The sequence below is a fragment of the Larus michahellis genome, chromosome 1 (genome assembly GCF_964199755.1).
Source record: "Larus michahellis chromosome 1, bLarMic1.1, whole genome shotgun sequence".
Classification (NCBI taxonomy): Eukaryota; Metazoa; Chordata; class Aves; order Charadriiformes; family Laridae; genus Larus; species Larus michahellis.
This window is the reverse complement of record NC_133896.1, coordinates 8167188-8185229: the sequence shown is the minus strand read 5'-3', so window position 1 is coordinate 8185229 and position 18042 is coordinate 8167188. Positions and strand designations below refer to the sequence as shown.

The 18042-nt window shown below is 48.8% G+C and overlaps 1 protein-coding gene across 5 annotated transcripts in view; it reads left to right on the top strand.

Moving 5' to 3' along the window:
- Positions 1-18042, top strand: part of FRMD4A (FERM domain containing 4A) — a 391047-nt gene that overhangs the window by 254318 nt on the left and 118687 nt on the right. The window lies entirely within an intron of this gene.

Below are 18042 nucleotides of genomic sequence, written 5' to 3'. Positions count from 1 at the left end.
GGAGGCGTTGCTTAGCTTTGAGAAACGTATTGCATCTGCTTAAAATATTTCCAGCATTTATTTTTTTTTAATCTTCTTGACTTGCCATCCCAAGTTGCTGGGGCGCGATGCCGGGCTCTGCCATGGAGGTGGCGGTGCCCCGGGCACCCACCCGCGCCAGCAGCAGGAGAGGCTGTGGTGCCACGGGCGGGCATTGCTCGAGACCTTACAGAGGTTGTAAATCGTGTGTCAAAACACAAACATGCATTTAAATAAGTCTGTGCTGCATCTGCCTTATTTTTTATTGAAAAAAAAATAATATGGAAAATTAGGAGAAATGAGAGGCTGGTTGTGTAATGATGGGCTGATGGAAGCTGTAGCATCCTGAGCTTTTCTGGCAGTTTTGGCTCGCATCTCAGAGATCACCAACGGGTTAATAACAAGAATTAGAAGAATGTCTTTCCTTTTATGAACTCTGCCGGTCAGGCCACAGGCAGCCCAAGGAGCAGGAAATGAAACTTCCCATAGTTGCCCAAATTCCCCGCCGCAGCTGATAAGCTGGGAGGGGGGGCAGGATCCTATCCAGCGCAGGCAAACCTGAATGGGGATTGCTGAATCGCCGGAACCACGTTCAGCCTCGCTTTCTGGAACACTGCTTAAAAATACCATTAACAAAATGTTAATGGGTAACATTTTTTCAAGTAGTTAGTCACCGAGGAGGCGAAATCCCTCAGCTCTTTGAGACGCTCCTCGAGTGCCCGGATAACCATGAACTAGCCAGGAATAAGAATAGCTAAAATCAGGATGACTAATTAAAACAAACCACCCTCCTAATGGTCTCTGCATGGCGAGCATCCCTGCATCAGGCTGCACCAGGCTCGCAGCTGGCTGGGGGAAGTTCAGCCGCCTTCCTCACAAGGACACAGCACTTGGCTTCCTATTTCATACAAACGCCTTTTTAAATTTTTCTTAGTTCCATTAAAAATGAATGGGCTGTTGGAGAAGAGCTCTGCTAAAGCACTGCTCGCAATATGAATAATCACAGTGTAAAATATACCGTGGGAAATCTGTATGAGCTGCCCTGGCCAACCTGCTTATTTCTTTTTTTTTTATCAATAACACCAAAAAACCCCATGAAGATGACAGTTGAGGAGGCTGGTTTGGGAAGCTCTGTGCCCATTTCTGAGCGACCAGAAACAATATCATGTGATTATCCTTTTTAACTGTTTGATCACACACCTTCAGTGATTCTAGTGATCAATACAGGAAGCAAATCGCTCTGTAAATCACACTAACTAGTTTGCAAGTGACCCATGACTGAGTTTTATTCGTACAATAAATCATTTTGCTGTTTTCAAGTAACATATGAATGGGGAAAGCCAGGAGGTATAAGTATGAAAAATTCATACCCAGAAAAAGCAGTAAGCTCAGTTGCAGGCTGGTTGACCCAGCTCCCTGAGCAGCACTGTGCCCGTACGTGTACAGGATTGTCCACTGAGGCATCTCAGATGCTTTTCAATGCTGTTAGGTAGCCTCTACTCAGGGCAATAGTAAATAAATCGCTTTCGGGTGGAGCAGACAACAGAGGAAGAGGATGTTTGGACTCAAGTGTGTCTCCAATACTCTGCAGACGTGGGCACACCACTTTGGTTTGCCTTTTGGTGAAGCTTGGGCAAAGCCACCAGCGTTGGGATGGTCCTAGGGCTGCTCTGCTCCGGGCAGGAGCGGGCTGACGGGACCCAGATGAGTATTGCTTTGTCCTGGCAGGGTTCAAATCAACTAGGCTCGCTCCGGGATCACATGCAGTTTGCCAGGGGAAATCTCTCCAGCTGACCCGTACTGTTTGTAACTTGTGCTGAGATTTCAGATAAAAGTTGCTTTGTAAGTTCTGAGCACCATTATTTTTATTTTTACCTTATCTCATAGCTGAACTGAGTAAGAAGCTGTAAATAAAAACTTCATCCCACCCTGAGCTTCTGGCTGTCACTTCAAAGCTGTATTCTTCCATGGGTGTCTTGCCACGAGCTGAAACAGAGGGCTGATCTGCGGGTTTGTGCTGGGGAAGAGATTCTTCCATAGCTGTGTTGGTCCTCAGCGTCTAGACCTGTGTTGGCTTGAATCGCTCGGGAGCCAGGTTCTCAAATTCTCGTGTGAAATTTCCTCCTTCCCACCAACCCCAACCTTTCCTGGAAGCTTTTCCATAGCTAATTTCACACTTTTACGGCAAGTTTAGGAGAGACCACAGGGAATGGGTAGGACTGATTTCTCTGCCGCGGGTGAGATCAAAATACCATCCTCACCTGGTCTACTTAGAGAAGGGTTCGGGGATCCTGCTGCTGTATTTTGGTGTGGAAAAAAAAACAGCAGAAGCCGCTGGGTCTGATCAAAGGAGGAAGATGGGTACAGCTCCCTCAAAGGGATGCAGAAGGGCTCCTGGACCATCTTGAAACTGCTTAGACCAGTGACTCTCGGGACCTGAAATTATTTCCTCTCCTGCTGCCTCGAGAGCCGCTGGGCAGAAACAGATGCATCTGGGAACGATCAGGGTGTTTGCAAAAAAGCAGTGCATTAAGCAAATGTACTCCCTTTTTTGTCTGCAAATTAGCTGTGATCAGACTCGGGGGGTTATGAATATGTCGTTCGAAACATATCAATTGGTGGTTAACGAGGACCATACCTCGGGCTGCAGGAGGAGGCAAGTGGTAGCCGCGCTCCTGCGGTTGCTCGCAGGCGTCAGCCTTGGCTCTGTGCGGCAGCTCCGCCAGACCAGACTGAAACATTTTGCCACCACAAAGTCTCCCCCCAAAACTCCAAAGACCCCCTCAGACTGGCAACACAGCTATTGCCAGCGGGACCCCTCATGCACATATGTTTTATTTGCATTACTGAGCCCCAAAAGTAAGATTTTGGCTCAGAGGCAGCATTTATAACCCTTTCTGTGAATGCTCCAGTGTTGGCACGTAACGCGAGGGCTTGGGGTTACCACCACCAGCAAAGCGATCCTGGGCTTAGTCAATCAAAGGGTCTCAACTGAAGTCTTTTCCTCCCAAGTTGAGCGGCTGCAGAGCGGTACAGCGGCAGCTAAGGAAAAGCAGAAACACAGGCTTTGCGGATAAAAGAAAGCCCTCCCCAATGTGTTTTGTCAGATAAATGCTGAAATTTAGAAGGGCTAATCATAAACGGAGACAGAGGAGGATCATATGGAAATCTCTTCCTGAGGGTCTGAAACTCAAAGCCTGTTTGACTTGGGATTAGGAAGAAGAGTTGCATTTCGTATGTGTTTCATTTGATAAATGCCTGTTGATGATCTGGTGTGTGTGGCAAGTTTACATAGGATATTTTTTTGACAGCATTTTCTTTCGGAATGGGAGCAGAGCATCGCTCCTTGGATCTTCTTACAATCTGGATTTTTTTTCCTGCTTCTGTTTGATGCATGCTCAGTTTCTAATGCAGTTTGTGTTTTTTAAAAAAAAGTGTTTGGCTTTAACCAGCTAATCCTTTTCAGCAAGCAAGTCCCCTTTCTGGCTTCTGGAAAATGGATTTGCTCACACTCCCTGCTCTCAGCCTCCCTATCTGTTATATTATTTCCCTACGACCGTGTATCATTTATCTGCTGCACATGAAACATTTGCGTTGCTTTATTTAAGGACTTTTGCGTAATCGGCAATACATTCTTTTTCATGTGGGTTTTTATAAACATGGCTTTTTTCCGGGCTGGCTGAATGAGGCGACCTGGCTCGCTCCCGGCTCCTGCGCCGGCTGCCGGTGCCTGTTATCTGACGGCCGTTCCAGCAACTGTCATCCGAAAGTGTTAAGCCTCCTAATTCTTTCTCTCTGGAGGAGTTCTTGCAGAAATAGAGCTCATCCGAGGCTCGTAGCAGAGCTGTCTGTGGGGTCTGGAGGGCTCCGAAATTTGATTGTAAGAAATAACTGGAGTTTTTGTTTCAAACTCCTCCCCAAGGAGCACTGAGCCTGATCTGGAAGAGGCAGGGAGAGACGTGGGGGTCAGCACCGCCCTCGTCTGTAGATATTTGGGTGGTTACCCCACCTGGGTGTCCATGCTATCACTTCTCAAGGAACTCTTGCTACCCAAACCGCTCGGGCTAAGCTAGGTAAGCTTGCAGCCATTCCATCTCCCAGCTGCGGTGCAACTGCATCCAAAACCACGTTAACAGCAATACATGTTTATGCACAGCCAAAATTAACGGGATGGACAGAACATCCCTTTCCCGCCTTTTTGCTTTGCACACCAACTCTGCTCAAGCCATTTAGGAGTCTTTCAAAAGCCTGGGACTTGTCTCCAGTGCGCCTGCTGTGCTTCTCATCCCCAGGAACCGCCTCCAAGCCAGACTGGGAGACGCTGGTAGCTGTGAGCCAACGCCAGGCTGACGAGACGCCCTGTGGGCTGGTGATTCACCACCACACAGATGGCTGTCACCAGTGTGGCCGTCCCGGTGGAGATGCTCAGTTCAGAGCACACCGGTGTCCCTTGTTCCTCCAGGTTCAGTCTCACTGGGGACAGGATGCTGTCCTGGGGAAGATACAGCACCTTTTGAGAGCACTAACTCTACTAATAATTGTTAGATGGAGAAATAACATGTTCCCAAGATGCTGGTGGAGTTTTTGCAATATTTTCGGTACTGCCTATGGTCAGGAAATTGCAGTCGATGGGGGTTTACCTGCATTTTCTTCCTGTCTACTAATAAGTAGGGTGGTTACCTGGGCTGGCATGGTAAGATAACTGCAAAGGTTCCCCTTTAGATGGTACTGAGGATGGCGCCTGCCTGCCGTCGGGGAGAAGCTGTCTAACTTTGGATACGCGTAAGGACCACAGCAATACGTCCCATCCTCAGAGCCAGATAAACAAGCCCCAGGATGGGCTGAATCTCCCCTGGGAAGCCACAAAAATTGCAGAAAAATGGGATCCAGCCCTGCTCCACTGCCAAAACAGGGGATCCCTTTAAAAGCACCAGCTCCTGGGCTGATGCAGAGATGCAGTCGCATGGCCCTGACCGTAAATGGAGACGTTTGGGTGCCAGTAGCTGTCCTGGCCGCGCGGGAGAGGCACCACGGTTCCCTGCAGCGCTTGCAGGCTCTGCTCCAAAAGCATTTTTAACCATCGCTGCAGAAGGCAGCAGTGGCCAGTGCTGGGCTGGGAGCGAGGAGAGAGGAGCGGGCAAGTGGGTGAGTACAGCCCTGCCGGCCCCGCTGCCCTCCTTTACACCCTACAGGAGCAGCACGGTGAATATATTGCTGGGGTTGCTTATAGGGGGTGTCCTATAGGGCATGGAGAGCTGGGATGGGCTGGCCCTGATGCCCTTGGTAAATGGTGCATCCCTGCTTCCCACCCAGCTTCTCCATACCTGCAAAAAAGCAGCTGGGAAGCGTCCCTTCGTCTTAATGCAAGGGCTCAGCATGGGCTTGATACCTGTCCTCTGCTTGGCTTTGTAGGTTGTGGGTTGGTATGTTGCTCCCCTCCACAAAAGAAAAAATGCATGTTTTCTGCAGGGCAGACAAACAACTGGATACCAGGTTGAACTCGAGTGGAGTTTTCTGCTAGAAATCTGGCAGGATCCAGTCCCTTGCACTGAGAAAAATGTGCAAAACTTGGATTTGGATCATAATTTAAAATGAGTTGGAGACGAAGGGGTGCTCAGGTCTGCCTTCTGGAAAGCAGGCTTTATTTTCCCTAATTAACTGCAAGGCTAGGACTCTGGTATAAGTCTGATTTCAAAAACAAATCCTGATTTACTACAGCAGAAGTAAGACTGCAGTCCAGCTCAGTAAGCGTTTGGAAAATTGCAAAGTAGATTTTTTAACATCTTTGGCATTAAAAATTATTGAGACCCACAGCTTTGGGTCAACCTGGGAGCTGTAGAAGTGTCTGAGGTGGGATTTACATCACCGGGACAAACCACGCAATTCCCCCTCCGCAGCCTGTGGCTCCTGGCAGACGGATGGTGCGAAGCCATCTCTCTCCTGCAGGGAAGACTCCTCCTGGCCCTCCACTGCCTCTCGGGTCCCCGTTTGAGAGTTTCAGTCATCTTAAATACAGCAAGCAAAGTGACTGCAAATGGGGTACATGTACGGCTGGATGTGGTGGATGGAGGAGAGACTGCTCAGGTCTGTGGTCTCACTGAACAAACGGCCAGCCGTGAGTTAAGAGCTTCTCTGCTGAAAAGTTGGCTGTTTACCGAAAAATAACATTAGGAAAATATGTTTAGTATTGCTCCAAAGGGAAAGTGGTGCTGTGAGCATTTTTGGCTTTCCCAGTCAGCACACCTCCTGCAGACAAGGCTGTTGCACAATACCTAGGTGTTGCCTTAGACCGGATTAATTGATAAACGAAAAAACAGACCAGGGGAGCCAGGTCTGCTCCCAAACCCAGCCTTTCAGCCTGCAAGGCACGACTGTGTTGAGCTGCTCTACAGAGCCTCGCTAATTCCCTTAAAAAGCATCTACCACCGCCATCCGTGGCCTACAGAGCATCTGGTGTCAGGCTGGAGGGCTGTAGCTCTGGGGTTCATTTCTCAGCTTAGGCTCCAGCAAACTCAGAAGCCCACAGAAGTCAAGCTTGGAGGGGAGAGTGTTTGCTGGGAAATGGAAACGGAAAAGCACAGAGGCAGAAGAGGAAGAAATTTGATGTGCGGAGGTGGGGAGTGAACAATTCCACTTAAGAGCCAAGAGGAATCTCAGGAAGGGTGAAGGTGGAAAGGCTTAATTACGAGGGCAAAAATGAAGGGTTTTGGGACAGGAGGTGGAATGAGCATCTCAGAGGGAAATCCTGAGCAGGGTTCAGAAACCGGGGGCTCAGAAACTCTGCTGTTCACCCTGGCTTGGCTCCAGCAAGGCCAATGCAGCAGCGCTGACCCCAAGAGGCTGGTCTAAGCTCAGAAGTTCGTAGGTGTGCTGGATGCTCCAGGCTCCCCGGAGCTCACCGTGGGTGATCATGATGCTCAGTGAGAATGGACACAGCCCCTGTGCTATGGGTCGCACCAAGGGATGGACCTGCCAGAGGAGAACATGCTCTAAGGTCAGATGCCAGCATGGCAGGCTTTAAGGAGCAAGCTGACACGTCATGCTAGTTGGTGAGGTTCACCGGGAGCAGGATTTGAAGAGGTCAAGTCCGGTGCACAGCTCCAGGGCAGGGATCAGCAGTGATCCCAAATGGACAGGGAGCATGGAGAGCCTCCATGGGAATCTGCCATGCAGGGAAGGTCAACCTGGTCAAGCAGCTCTAGAGAAAGCAAAGCTGAGCCTCGGAAAGGCAAGACTTGGAAATTAATGAAACCCAGCAGGGGTAGCTCATTTCCTCCAGATTTGGTCCTCAGCTGCCTGCGGGTCAGCACCAGCATGGGAGGAGCATTAGAATAAGATGGGACAGATGGAGGCAAGGGACAATACCCCCTGGGAGCAAAGTGACTCCAGAGAATGAGTCAGGCCAGGGCTGACCTTGCCGACGGCAGAGGTACTTCTGTGTCTTGAGGAGGTTATCTGGAGGGGATGATGCTTCCCTGGAACAGTAACGCTGCGCATTCCCCTCTTTCTGAGCTGCCTGATGGTTTCTGAAGAGAGCTCAGAGCAGTTTTCATCCGTTCGTGCCTTAAGACCCCTGTAGGAGACCCCTGCACGTCTATCAGGTGCCACGTTAGGAGCCTCAGGGAACAGACTCCCACAGCAAAGTGCCTACAGCCTCCTAAGAAAATAAACAGGGGATGGCAATCATGCCCCTCCATGAAGGGAAATGAGGGTGTGATTTCCAAGGGCCTGTATAATCAATATCCCTATTATCAGTCTTCCAGAATAAATTGCATTTAAACTAACACAGGCTGGGGAGCTATCCGTGAGCTGTCAGGAGAGAGATAAGCTGAAGGCATATGTTTATTCATACCGCATATGCTGAGAGCTGGATATTCTTTACAGCTGGCCAAACGTGGGTGAAAATATTCAGTTTGGGTTTTTTTCAGTTGTTCTGCTGAAATTTGTCAAATATCCTTAATTTTGCACACACATGGAGCTTTTCAAACTGACTGGGAGGGGCTGGTGACAATCCCAGTAAAACATCTGGTGAAGGGAAAAAGCTTTTTCCTTTCCGATGAGTTAATTCCTAAAGTTTTGTAGAGCATCAGCAATTTAAACTGTCTTAGTGACCTCCCATCACATACACCAGCACAGCAATGGCACATCCAGCATCTAATGGCTCTGTTACAGCGCAAACGTCTCACTCACAATTACTTGGGAGAAATACAAAAATTCACTATTGTTTCTGCCCGGCTCAGCTGCTCCGTGGCTTCAGTGGAGCTTTTGTTTGTGCCTGGGCCAACCTGCGAGTGTCCAACAGTGGCTGTGAAATACATCATTGTAGCCCATGAGATGTTGCTCCACCCATGGACAACCCCAGCTTCACTTCCCCCTCCCCAAGGAGACTGCAGGGCTCAGCCATGGGACACGACCAAGCACAAAGCTGTAAATAAATTGGTTTTAGCAGCAGGATGATGAAGCTGAAGCGCATAGAGCTGCTTCTGCTCTCTGCTGTGGCTCCTTCAGGGTAGACCAGCCCTTGTGCCGGTGTTGCGTCCTGTCCCTTGCCCCCATCCCCAGTTTTCCTGAGCACCTGCCTGCTTCAGGCCATGGTGGTCACTGGTGAGGTTCACCTTATTCAACCTGAGGCACGTACAGCATGGGCATCCGTGCCTGAGCTAGGCTTTTACAGGCAGCGGAGAGAGGAGGACGCTTGCAGGGCAAGACTGAGATCATCCTAAAATGGATCATCTGAAATAATTTGTGTGCCTTTCTCGCCTTGACTGCAAAAGGACTCTCTGCAATTAGGTCTCAGGTAGTTGTTGGCGCTGTGGTTACGTGTGGTCAGATCAGTCCTGCTTTGGCTCCGACTCCTCCTTTCATGTTCTTCTGGCTGGACAAGAAACCCAAATTGCAAATAGAGGTAAGAAAGCGCTAAATGTGACACAGGATGAAAGCTGCCTCCTGAAAGGCAATGGAAATGGAAATAGAAAATTATTTTTTATAGCATGGTCTGAGCGAGCAATTTTGAAAAATAATAATGCATGTACCAGGTGATTTCAGGAGATATTGAACAGTCTGGAAGCGAGTAGCTCCAAAGAAATTATGAGCAAGGCAGCATAGCAGATTTGCTTTCAAGCCAGGGTAAAAAAATGTGCATTTCCAATCCTAGCTAGCATTTCGGAATGGAGCATTTCCCCTTATTGCTGCCATCGGACTGCGCAGTACAAATACTAGGTTGATAGTGAATGAGAGATGCCAGGCATGACTGTCTAAGCTAGATTACTCGGTTTATAGAAAATTGTTTTCTGCTCCCTTTCCCTTTCCTTTTCAGCCACAAGCGAATGCAGCTTAGATAAAAGATCTCAACTTTCAGCCGAAAGGCTCTTCCGGCACGGCACAGTGAGAGCCTCGGCCATGAGTCAGGCTCCTGGGCTCAGGGGTATTGCATGTAATGACTAAAATTGGTCTTAAGCTCTACCATCTCACTGGGAAAGGGCTTCCTTTTCCTTCGACTTGCTGCAGGTAACCAAAAGTGGCAGCTGGCCGTAGGTGCACGGTGTCAGGTTGGAATGGTTTGCCTGCAGTGATGCATTCGAGCTGGTTGTTTTAGGGCAGCCCACGTGTGCTCGCACAGACACGGGTCTCAGCATCACACCTGGCAACAGCACTGAGCGGAGCAAAAGGGAGCTGGGTCTGGCACCGCGGTGCTACCAGCAAAGGTTGCTGGGGCTGGTTCACCCCGCTGCCTGCGGCGTGCGAGGGAAAGGAGACACCCGTGACCATGCAAAGAGGGCAGGAGGCTGGGGATGGGCAGCGGGCGGATGGGAGGAGACCACACTGCCCTTCCCAAGGGAGACCTGGGTGCTCCCCTGCCCTCCCCACCCCACCTCTCCCTCTACAATCCCCATCCGTTCCCCTTGCCTTTGCCCAGGAGTGTGTTTTTTAGGCCCATTCTCTTTGAAAATGGTGCAAAACGCTTTGCCCTAGTGATAGAGCAAACCTCCATCCCCCAACCTTTGCCGTATTTCCAGTGTGCGGCTTGTCGGTCCTTTCTGTCTTTATTTCGGGGAAGTGCCTACTCATGAGGAAGCTTTGGGCGATCTGATGTCGAAATGGATTTGTCTCTCTCTTTGGTGGTTTATTTTCCCGAATTCCCCTCCTCCCCTGGGGATGCGCTAGCTTGCTGACGGCAGCGCGCCCCTGAGTTCGGCGCCCGGGGAAGGAGCAAGGCAGGAGGCACAGCATCGGCCGCCAGCACGGAAAGGCCGCCTGTGGCATTCGTGTCGTCTGCGATACGGGATGTCATCAGAAAAACCATCAGCTTTTCTAATTTTCAGGACAGAGGAGATGGGTCTCGGTTTGTAATTGGGTCAGGCTTTAAAAAAAAACTGCATGACCTCATCGTGAGCAAGAAGACATGTGCTCATTCTCCCCTTACATTCCCCTCCCGACCTCTCTCGGGGAAGCAATCCTTTCGGATGAGAAGCTGTTCATACGGATAGCATGTCTTTTACTTTCCCATCTATCTGCACTCGGAGACGGCTCATCACCATTATGTTTGCACGGAAACTCTTCTGTTATTAGCTTTGCTGGGAAAGTGCCCATATTTGGGGAGGCAGAAGCAACACATCTAAAATCGCCTTGGGAGGAAGCTTTAGTCTCTGTCCCAACTTTGAAGATGATGCTGTCTTGGTAGCGGGTCAAACCAGATACCAGCAAATGTGCCAACTCTGGAAGGTGTTTATCTTTGGGAAAATTGATTAATAGTATAGATTTTGGTTTAGTGATTCATCCCTGTTTTTGGAGAGGACTCTCTCCTCTGCTGTGCTGCCTGTCTCCAGCATTCCTGTGAACTGAAGAAGAATAGTCCCTCTTGTGCAAGTAGATGGTGGGCCAGGGGTGCGGCCTGGCCCCATCACGTCTCTTCGTGAGACACCATCCCCTTCGCCCCTGGAATAATATGGGGCGAGTGGTACAGGCATCCCCTCGTCCTCACATGGGCACAGGAACACTTTGCGCCACTGGGATCCGAAGGCTGCCAAGCTGCAGAGGTACCTCTGGCTCGTTGCTGGGCGTATAACCCTGTGGTTATGGTGGAGGATGGAGAAATCAAGGCGGGGGGCTGGAGCAGGAGGTGCAGCGGTGAGTAGATGCAACCTGACGAGATCGTGAAGAGGCCAGCAACTCTCAGCTCATCCCTGCCCTCCTGGTTTGGCAGCCAGACACCGTTAGAGACTTTGGCTTGTCAGAGCGGATCTTGTAACGTCTCTAAGTTACACTTGTCTTCTGGAAAAGGAATGAATCAAAGAGATTTGCCTTTCCCCTTTTTGAGAATAAAATAAAGTAAACCAGCCAAGCCATTTACACTTCATTTCCCCTCCCTGCTTTGAAGCCGGGATGAGCATTTCATGCGTAGAGTCGTTCTGACCCACACGGCGATGTGGGCAATGCCGGTGCTCGTGCTTCCCCAGTGTCTCTGATGTTTATCGAAGGAGACCATCCCGTATCCGTGCATCAGCCCCGCGTAGCAGCCAGGCCATGGCATGGGACTAGCCTCTGGCTGCTGAGCAGCTCAAAGGCATAAACACTATAGGTTTTCTCTGTGGCAACGGGCTTCTAGGAAGACTGGGGTTTGGATTAATACTCTTTTGAGGATGTTTCAGTAGTAGATGCCTAATGAGACTATCTTTCTTCTTAGACTCTGCCTTTATTCCTTCTCCATCCATTATCACTAGCAGGCAGAGGATGAACAGACCATTTCTTGAGGTTCAGTTTAGGCTTATCTTCTCTAGTTCTTTGATTTTTCTTGTTTTTTGAGCAACAAGAGAGTTTATACAGATAGGTTGTACATACTAATATGCTTTAAAGAGGAGGAAGCACCATCTGTGCCCCTGACCTGGTGCATCTCAGGGGACTGGGCACCCATTTCTGACAGCTCCTCGCTCCGCTGTTTCCCTCTGCTCCTCTCACAGGCAGAGCCAAACCGGGACCGCAGGTAGCAGTTGGGATAACCCTCAAGCCCCAGTGACTCCAGTGTCCTTTCTCTCTGCACCCCTGTCCCATTCACTGGCCTGCTGTTGCCCCTTCAGCCACCATGGCACCATCCATCCAAATATCTGTGGCTTTGGGTCCAGGCTTTGGGAGCTGGGGGTGAGATCTGCGTCCTGAAGGTGAGGACCCCGGAGCCAAACGTTTTCAGAAACCAGGGGGGTCACTTTTATACGTATCCAGAATTTTCTCAAATTATTCAGCAAACGTCTCAGAGAGAGAGAGAGACTGACGGCCAGGCACAGTCGGTCTGACTCAGAGCTTGTCACAAGCACTTTGCACAGCTCTAGCTCTTGGGCTTTAGCAAACGGTTTGAAAGCAGTCCTTTCCCTGAAAAAACACTATGGAGGCAGATAGCATGAATTATTATTTATTTTCACTGTGTGGACAGTTGATCAGTGACAGATGTTTCTAATTGCATTAAGCAAGTGGAAATAATGAGAATTAGATAGCAGATTCTCCAGGAATTTACATTTAGATTGAGTTACAATTTGCTATTAAAAAAGCAAATTCAATGTAGACGCATTGGTTCTTCAGCAGAAATGGGACCCGATTATTTTTAATTATTATTTGATTATTTAAAAAATGGGTTGTGTTACTGTACTTAAAAATAATTGACTCGAGGGGATGATTTAATATGCGTGCTTTATGTCTCAAAAAAAAATGCAAACACATAAAGCAATGAAATTGTTCATCAGCAAACATCTCCTCCACCTCCTCGTTAGGGTCATACTGAAAGGCAAATGAAGACCAGGGGCTGCCACAACCCCGTCTCACAGCCCTTGTGCGAAATTTGGCGGATGGCGGGATGGCGGTGACCAGATCGGGCTCACCCAAACCCTCTGCATCCCTGACAAATTGAATTAAGTTGCACTGATGGAAGACAAGCTGCGTGCCCCCCCTCCTCCTCCTCCCCTGGCTTAAGCAACGCGCTAGGCTGAGCTTGGCAGGAATTTCAGGTTGATTATCTCCACTGCGTGTAGCTGATGGAGGTGGGTGGAGGGGCTGGGGCAGGGTGGGGGTACGAGCAGGGCGCAGAGAGGAGTCGCATCTGCTGCCTCCAAAGGACACACATACGACAGTTACCTCCCAATTCATGCCAAGAGGAAATGAGCTGTGGTTCAAACCACTGGAGGTTTTCCTTCTGGGACTCTCTCGCAGCTTTTTTTTTACTTTATTTTATCTCCTAGATTTCAAGTTCAGCTTCAGACACAGAAATGTGTGAGTCCTCTGTCAGCAGAGAGGGGATTTATGTGCAGTGCAGATTATTGTATGTCTCTGTTAAGCGCAGAATCCAAGCTATAATATTTTTTTAACTAACTAGCTGGCTCAGCTTTTAATTTTTTTCTCCTTTTGCCTAATGAAAGCCTTATCCAGAACTCCTTGAAGTCAGAGAGTCTGTCTATCAGCTTCAGTAGGCTTTGGATCAGATTTCAAATCACTGATTCATTATTAATTACACATCTGGGACTCCCTTTTCAAAGAGTTCATTGTTAAATAAATTCAGTTTTAGACATTACAGACTTGGCATTCTTGTGCATTTAATAAAAGTCTGGCAAACCAGCAAAGAGCTATAGGCCAACTTCTCTTCTGGTATTGATGGATGAATCTCTACTGAACAGCAGTGGTTTACACTATAAGGATATAACATATCTCTTGGCCCTCCTATAACCACTTTCTGTCTGAGACTAAGTCTGTGTTTGAAACTTCTGCCTTTTTTGTGATTTCTCCTCACTTTTTCATAACTTTTCCCTACCAGCAAGAGCTCCTTTGTGAATTCAGGCATTGCGGGATGAAATATCTCTGCTATCTAGTTTTCTTTCTCTTTGGAGCAATACTGGCATCTTCTTCCTAGGGCAAACTACCGTCACATCTTCCGAGCCTCCTGGAGGAGCAGACAGGCAGGCAAATGTTCTCCTGATCCCTATGGCAAGTGGAATGGAAAATGTCTTTCTAAAAATATATGGTCTTTCCTGTAGTCCTCAATAATCTAGTTTGAGTCCAGCCACTGAGATACTGAAGTGACCAAGGAGCTGGTCTGGAAGCTCCATTTACACAGAGGGATAGTGTTTTGTGGGGGGATATGTAGAAATACAGATTTTCCTACTGAAGTCCACTCCATAGGAGGCCAGGCCCTACATGAAAAAGCAGGACATATTACAGTGTGATTTAATGGCACAGGGTATTCTCACTTCTCACAGCTGAAGTCACAGAGACCAGCAGCAACCCATACGGGTCCTTCCTGTGCAGCGAACAAGGATCTCCTAAGCTGCTCTCACTCCATCCTTTGCTTCTGCAGGGCTACCCAGACACGTCGGGAAGGGGGAATGGGAGATGTCCTTTTTATTTCTCCTGACGCCATATCAGAGTTTAAAATGGTCCCAGTTAATACCAATGTCCAAACAGACTGTGGGGATAGATTCAGATGACAGCTACCCAATTTCCAAAGCTTTCACTTAATCTACAACTGTTGAAGTTATTTGGAAAGGAAAATCAATAGAAACGCAGCTCCCACCATTTAAATAATGAAGCTCTGAACGTTTGTCAGAGGCTGACATCCACCATGGCATGCTTTCAATGCACGGGATGAAAATCACCACACAGTTGTGGAAGGGAGTATGAAGGAAGAGAGGACTGTGACACTGGGGCACTCGAACCCCTCAGTACTCAAAGCTAATTCCCCACTGCAAGTCAGACATCTGCCCCGTTTTTTCACAGAGAAGGACAAAACCCTTCCTCTGCCCAAATTCACCATCCTTGGTTTTTCAGAGATCACATTAAATACAATTATTTTCTTTACCCTCACATATGAAATGTGACTTTTTACAGAACTGCAGCCCTTCAGCATTAGAAACAATAAAGGCATTTACTCCTTGTGGTAGGAGAAAGTTTTGGGGTGGGTCCACAGCCATCTGGTAGGACATCAGGAGGGACAGGGAGTTCTGTCACACAGGCAGCATGACCGCTGGCCAGTCAGCAGAGGTGCCTTCACTTCCCAGAGGGCCATGAAGGTCTCCAGCATCATTTTCTGGAAGCCTTTATGCTTCCAGCAGCAGCATCTGCCAGCATCATGACAAGGCTCTGATCTCCAGGCTGTCCCAGCTCATAAGTTTGTCTCTGTCACTCGAAGAAATGGGCTGGGAACAGTCTCTCTGATTTCCCTGCCTGCAGTCCTGCTTTAGGATCTGTTCCTGCCCATCTTTCCCACTGGGTTTAATGAAAGCAGGAACACATATAGTTACTTGGGCACTTCAGTCTCACCTTCTTGCACCATGCAGCGAGGAGGTGTCAGGGTGAGATGCAGAAAGAAGCTTTCTGGATGCTGGCAGGGACGTTCGACTCTTCCCCGGGGAAGAGGAAGGGCTCCAACATCCCTCAAGGGTAGGCAGCCGCTATCCTGTCCATGAGGGACGCAAGGTCTCAACGCCAGCCACCGTGGAGGACATTGGTCCCTAGGTCTGTTCACAGAGAGATGTGCTTGGGCTTGGGACACTGTGGGCAAGTCCTTACGCAAGGGGAGGGCATTAGCTGCAGTGTAAGCTTTGGGTCCACATCACACCAAGCTATCTTTCCATCCCTTGCAGTGCTGAGCAAGCTTTTAGATATTTTGAGGGACAAAGCACTGTGCTGTCCTTGGGTTAAAGCTGACTCTGCATATTGGCAGCATATCTCAGACCCCATAACTCCGGTTGGCTCAGCTCGTGGCTAGCAGTTCCCTGTGCCATGTCACTGCATGGCTTGCTTGGTCTGCTCTTGGCTCCTCTGCAGTGTTTTTGAGCAGAAAATGCCCCAACTCCCACCTCTGGGACACCAAGCCTGCGGGCAGAGACATGACACTTCAGTTCAGAAACCGGACCACCTTTGGAAGTCAGTCCCAATCCCAAATCAGTGGGTAAAGATCACTAGGGCCAGTGACAAACCTTGTCCTCAACCTTCATTCTACAAAAAGAAAATGAGGCAGCCAAAGATTCCCTCTACCTGAAATGGAAACGCATGGGGAGAGAAGTGGGCATGACCATTTCTGGCCATTGCTGCTTCCTCCAGGCTCAGAGGCACTCCTGCCTTCAAGCATGGGAAGCGGTGGAGCTGGTATCAGCATCCCTTCCTAGATCCCTTTCTTCAGCTGATCTTGTACGCTCATCTTCCTCTTCCCCCTTCCCACGTGACATTACACCAGCCGCGGTCCAAGGGTCGCTCCTTTTCAGAAACCAGACTGCCTTTGCTTGCTTTGTATCCCTCCTGCTTAGAAAAAGCTTCCCCGCTTCTCCACAAAGTCTCCAAGCTTCTCCTTCCATGGTTCATTACACTTATTGGCTAATTCCGCTATCGCCCCAGTACACGGGTCATCACCCACATTTGTATGCGTTTACATTTTCCAATTATTTCCTTAGTAGCTGTTTATCACTAACAGTTTTTGCCCTGACTGAGTTCTCTCATAATCGCTCCGTCTTATTTCTTCTTTATTCTTTCTGTGCAGAAAAAAGATTTTTTGTTTTTTAATAAAAGACACTATCTCATCCGGTCATTCATTTCACTCTTCTCCTTTTTAATGGGTTTGGTTTATCACCAGCACTTCTTTTTAAAAATATCAGGGGAAATAAACCTTTCTTATCCCCCCATTAATTCCTGTGGTGAGCAAGTATAATTTTGCTTTCTTTTCTTTCGAGCTGTGGCAAATTATCAGTACTCTCCGTTGCCTCCTCCTTTATTTATGGGAGTCGCTGTGTGATGATGGTGAGCCAGCAGCCAGCAAATGAAGCCCAGCATCCTCATCCCCTTCTCATCCACCAGCAGATTGTGCCTTCAAGGGCATTAGGAGCAGAGCTGCTTGGAGGGGGGAGTGGTTGGACTCGTTGGGGCTAAAGGCAGCCCTGAGACATGCACCAGAATGGTCCAAGAGCTTCAGCTGCACTGAGTTTCAGCATTCCTTGTGTTAGCTCAGCAGGTATCACAGGAGAAACAAATGAACATCTAGAAGTGGAGGCAGGAGTTGCCTGTGCCCAGGGTTTCTCCATTGCAACTCAATCTGCTCCGTGAAGTGCCCCATCCCCATCCCTCTTCTGTTGGCATGGGTGACTGCTGGATGTGGTGACTGCTGTGACTGATGGAAGGGACCAGCCCAGAGGACCCAGGTAGCTTCCTTGCTGTGCCCCAAGGCATGCTGGACACGGAAACCTTTGCTTCTTAGGGACACACACTGCCAGTTGGTTGCCTCCATGTACAGGACCTGGATGTATGGACTCTTTAGGGAAGGCTGCAGATAGTGCTTCGTATGAGTAGCTGTAGGCAGGCAGAGCTTCTATCCTTTTATAAATGACAAGTTGTTGACTTTCTCCTTTCCCTGTGAAATAACCATGGGTTTATCACAAGCCTAATCCTTGGTTATATTCAGCACCTTCTGCTGGCTCAAGAAGCAAAGACTCCATTGGGGGCTCACCAAGAGCGGAGGGGATCCTCTCTCTTGCAGCAGAAGGTGTGTTAGACCCTGCCCCATGGCCCAGGGGAGTTCCGGGCAGGTCCTAACCATCACTCTGGTGAACTCCGGGGCCACACTCACACAAAGGAGATTAAAGGCCAGACTGTAAGTGGGGATGCAAACGAAGTAGCACCGATTCACTGTGCCTTGGGAGCTGGACCTACGCAATGCATCATTCTTTCATCTGGCTTCAAGGTTAAAGCAGTTTGCTTAGCTATCCCATTTCTGGCATTCCCTGACCACTCGGTTTCCCGTAGCGTCTGAGCTTTGCCACCAGGCACTAAGCAGTGCAACCAACATCTGGCAAGTGAGGTTCAGCCTCTCTCTTGTGACCTTCCCGGGGGAAGAACTGTCTGTTTGATGTGTAGTATTTTCATAGCATGCTTTACATTTGAGTGTGTTAAGCCAGGAGCTTCAAAACATTGCGGCATGTTCTTAATATAGCAACTGTATATGTACAGATAATTAAACTGATGAGAGCATCCAGGAAGACCAACATGCTTCAACTCCAAACT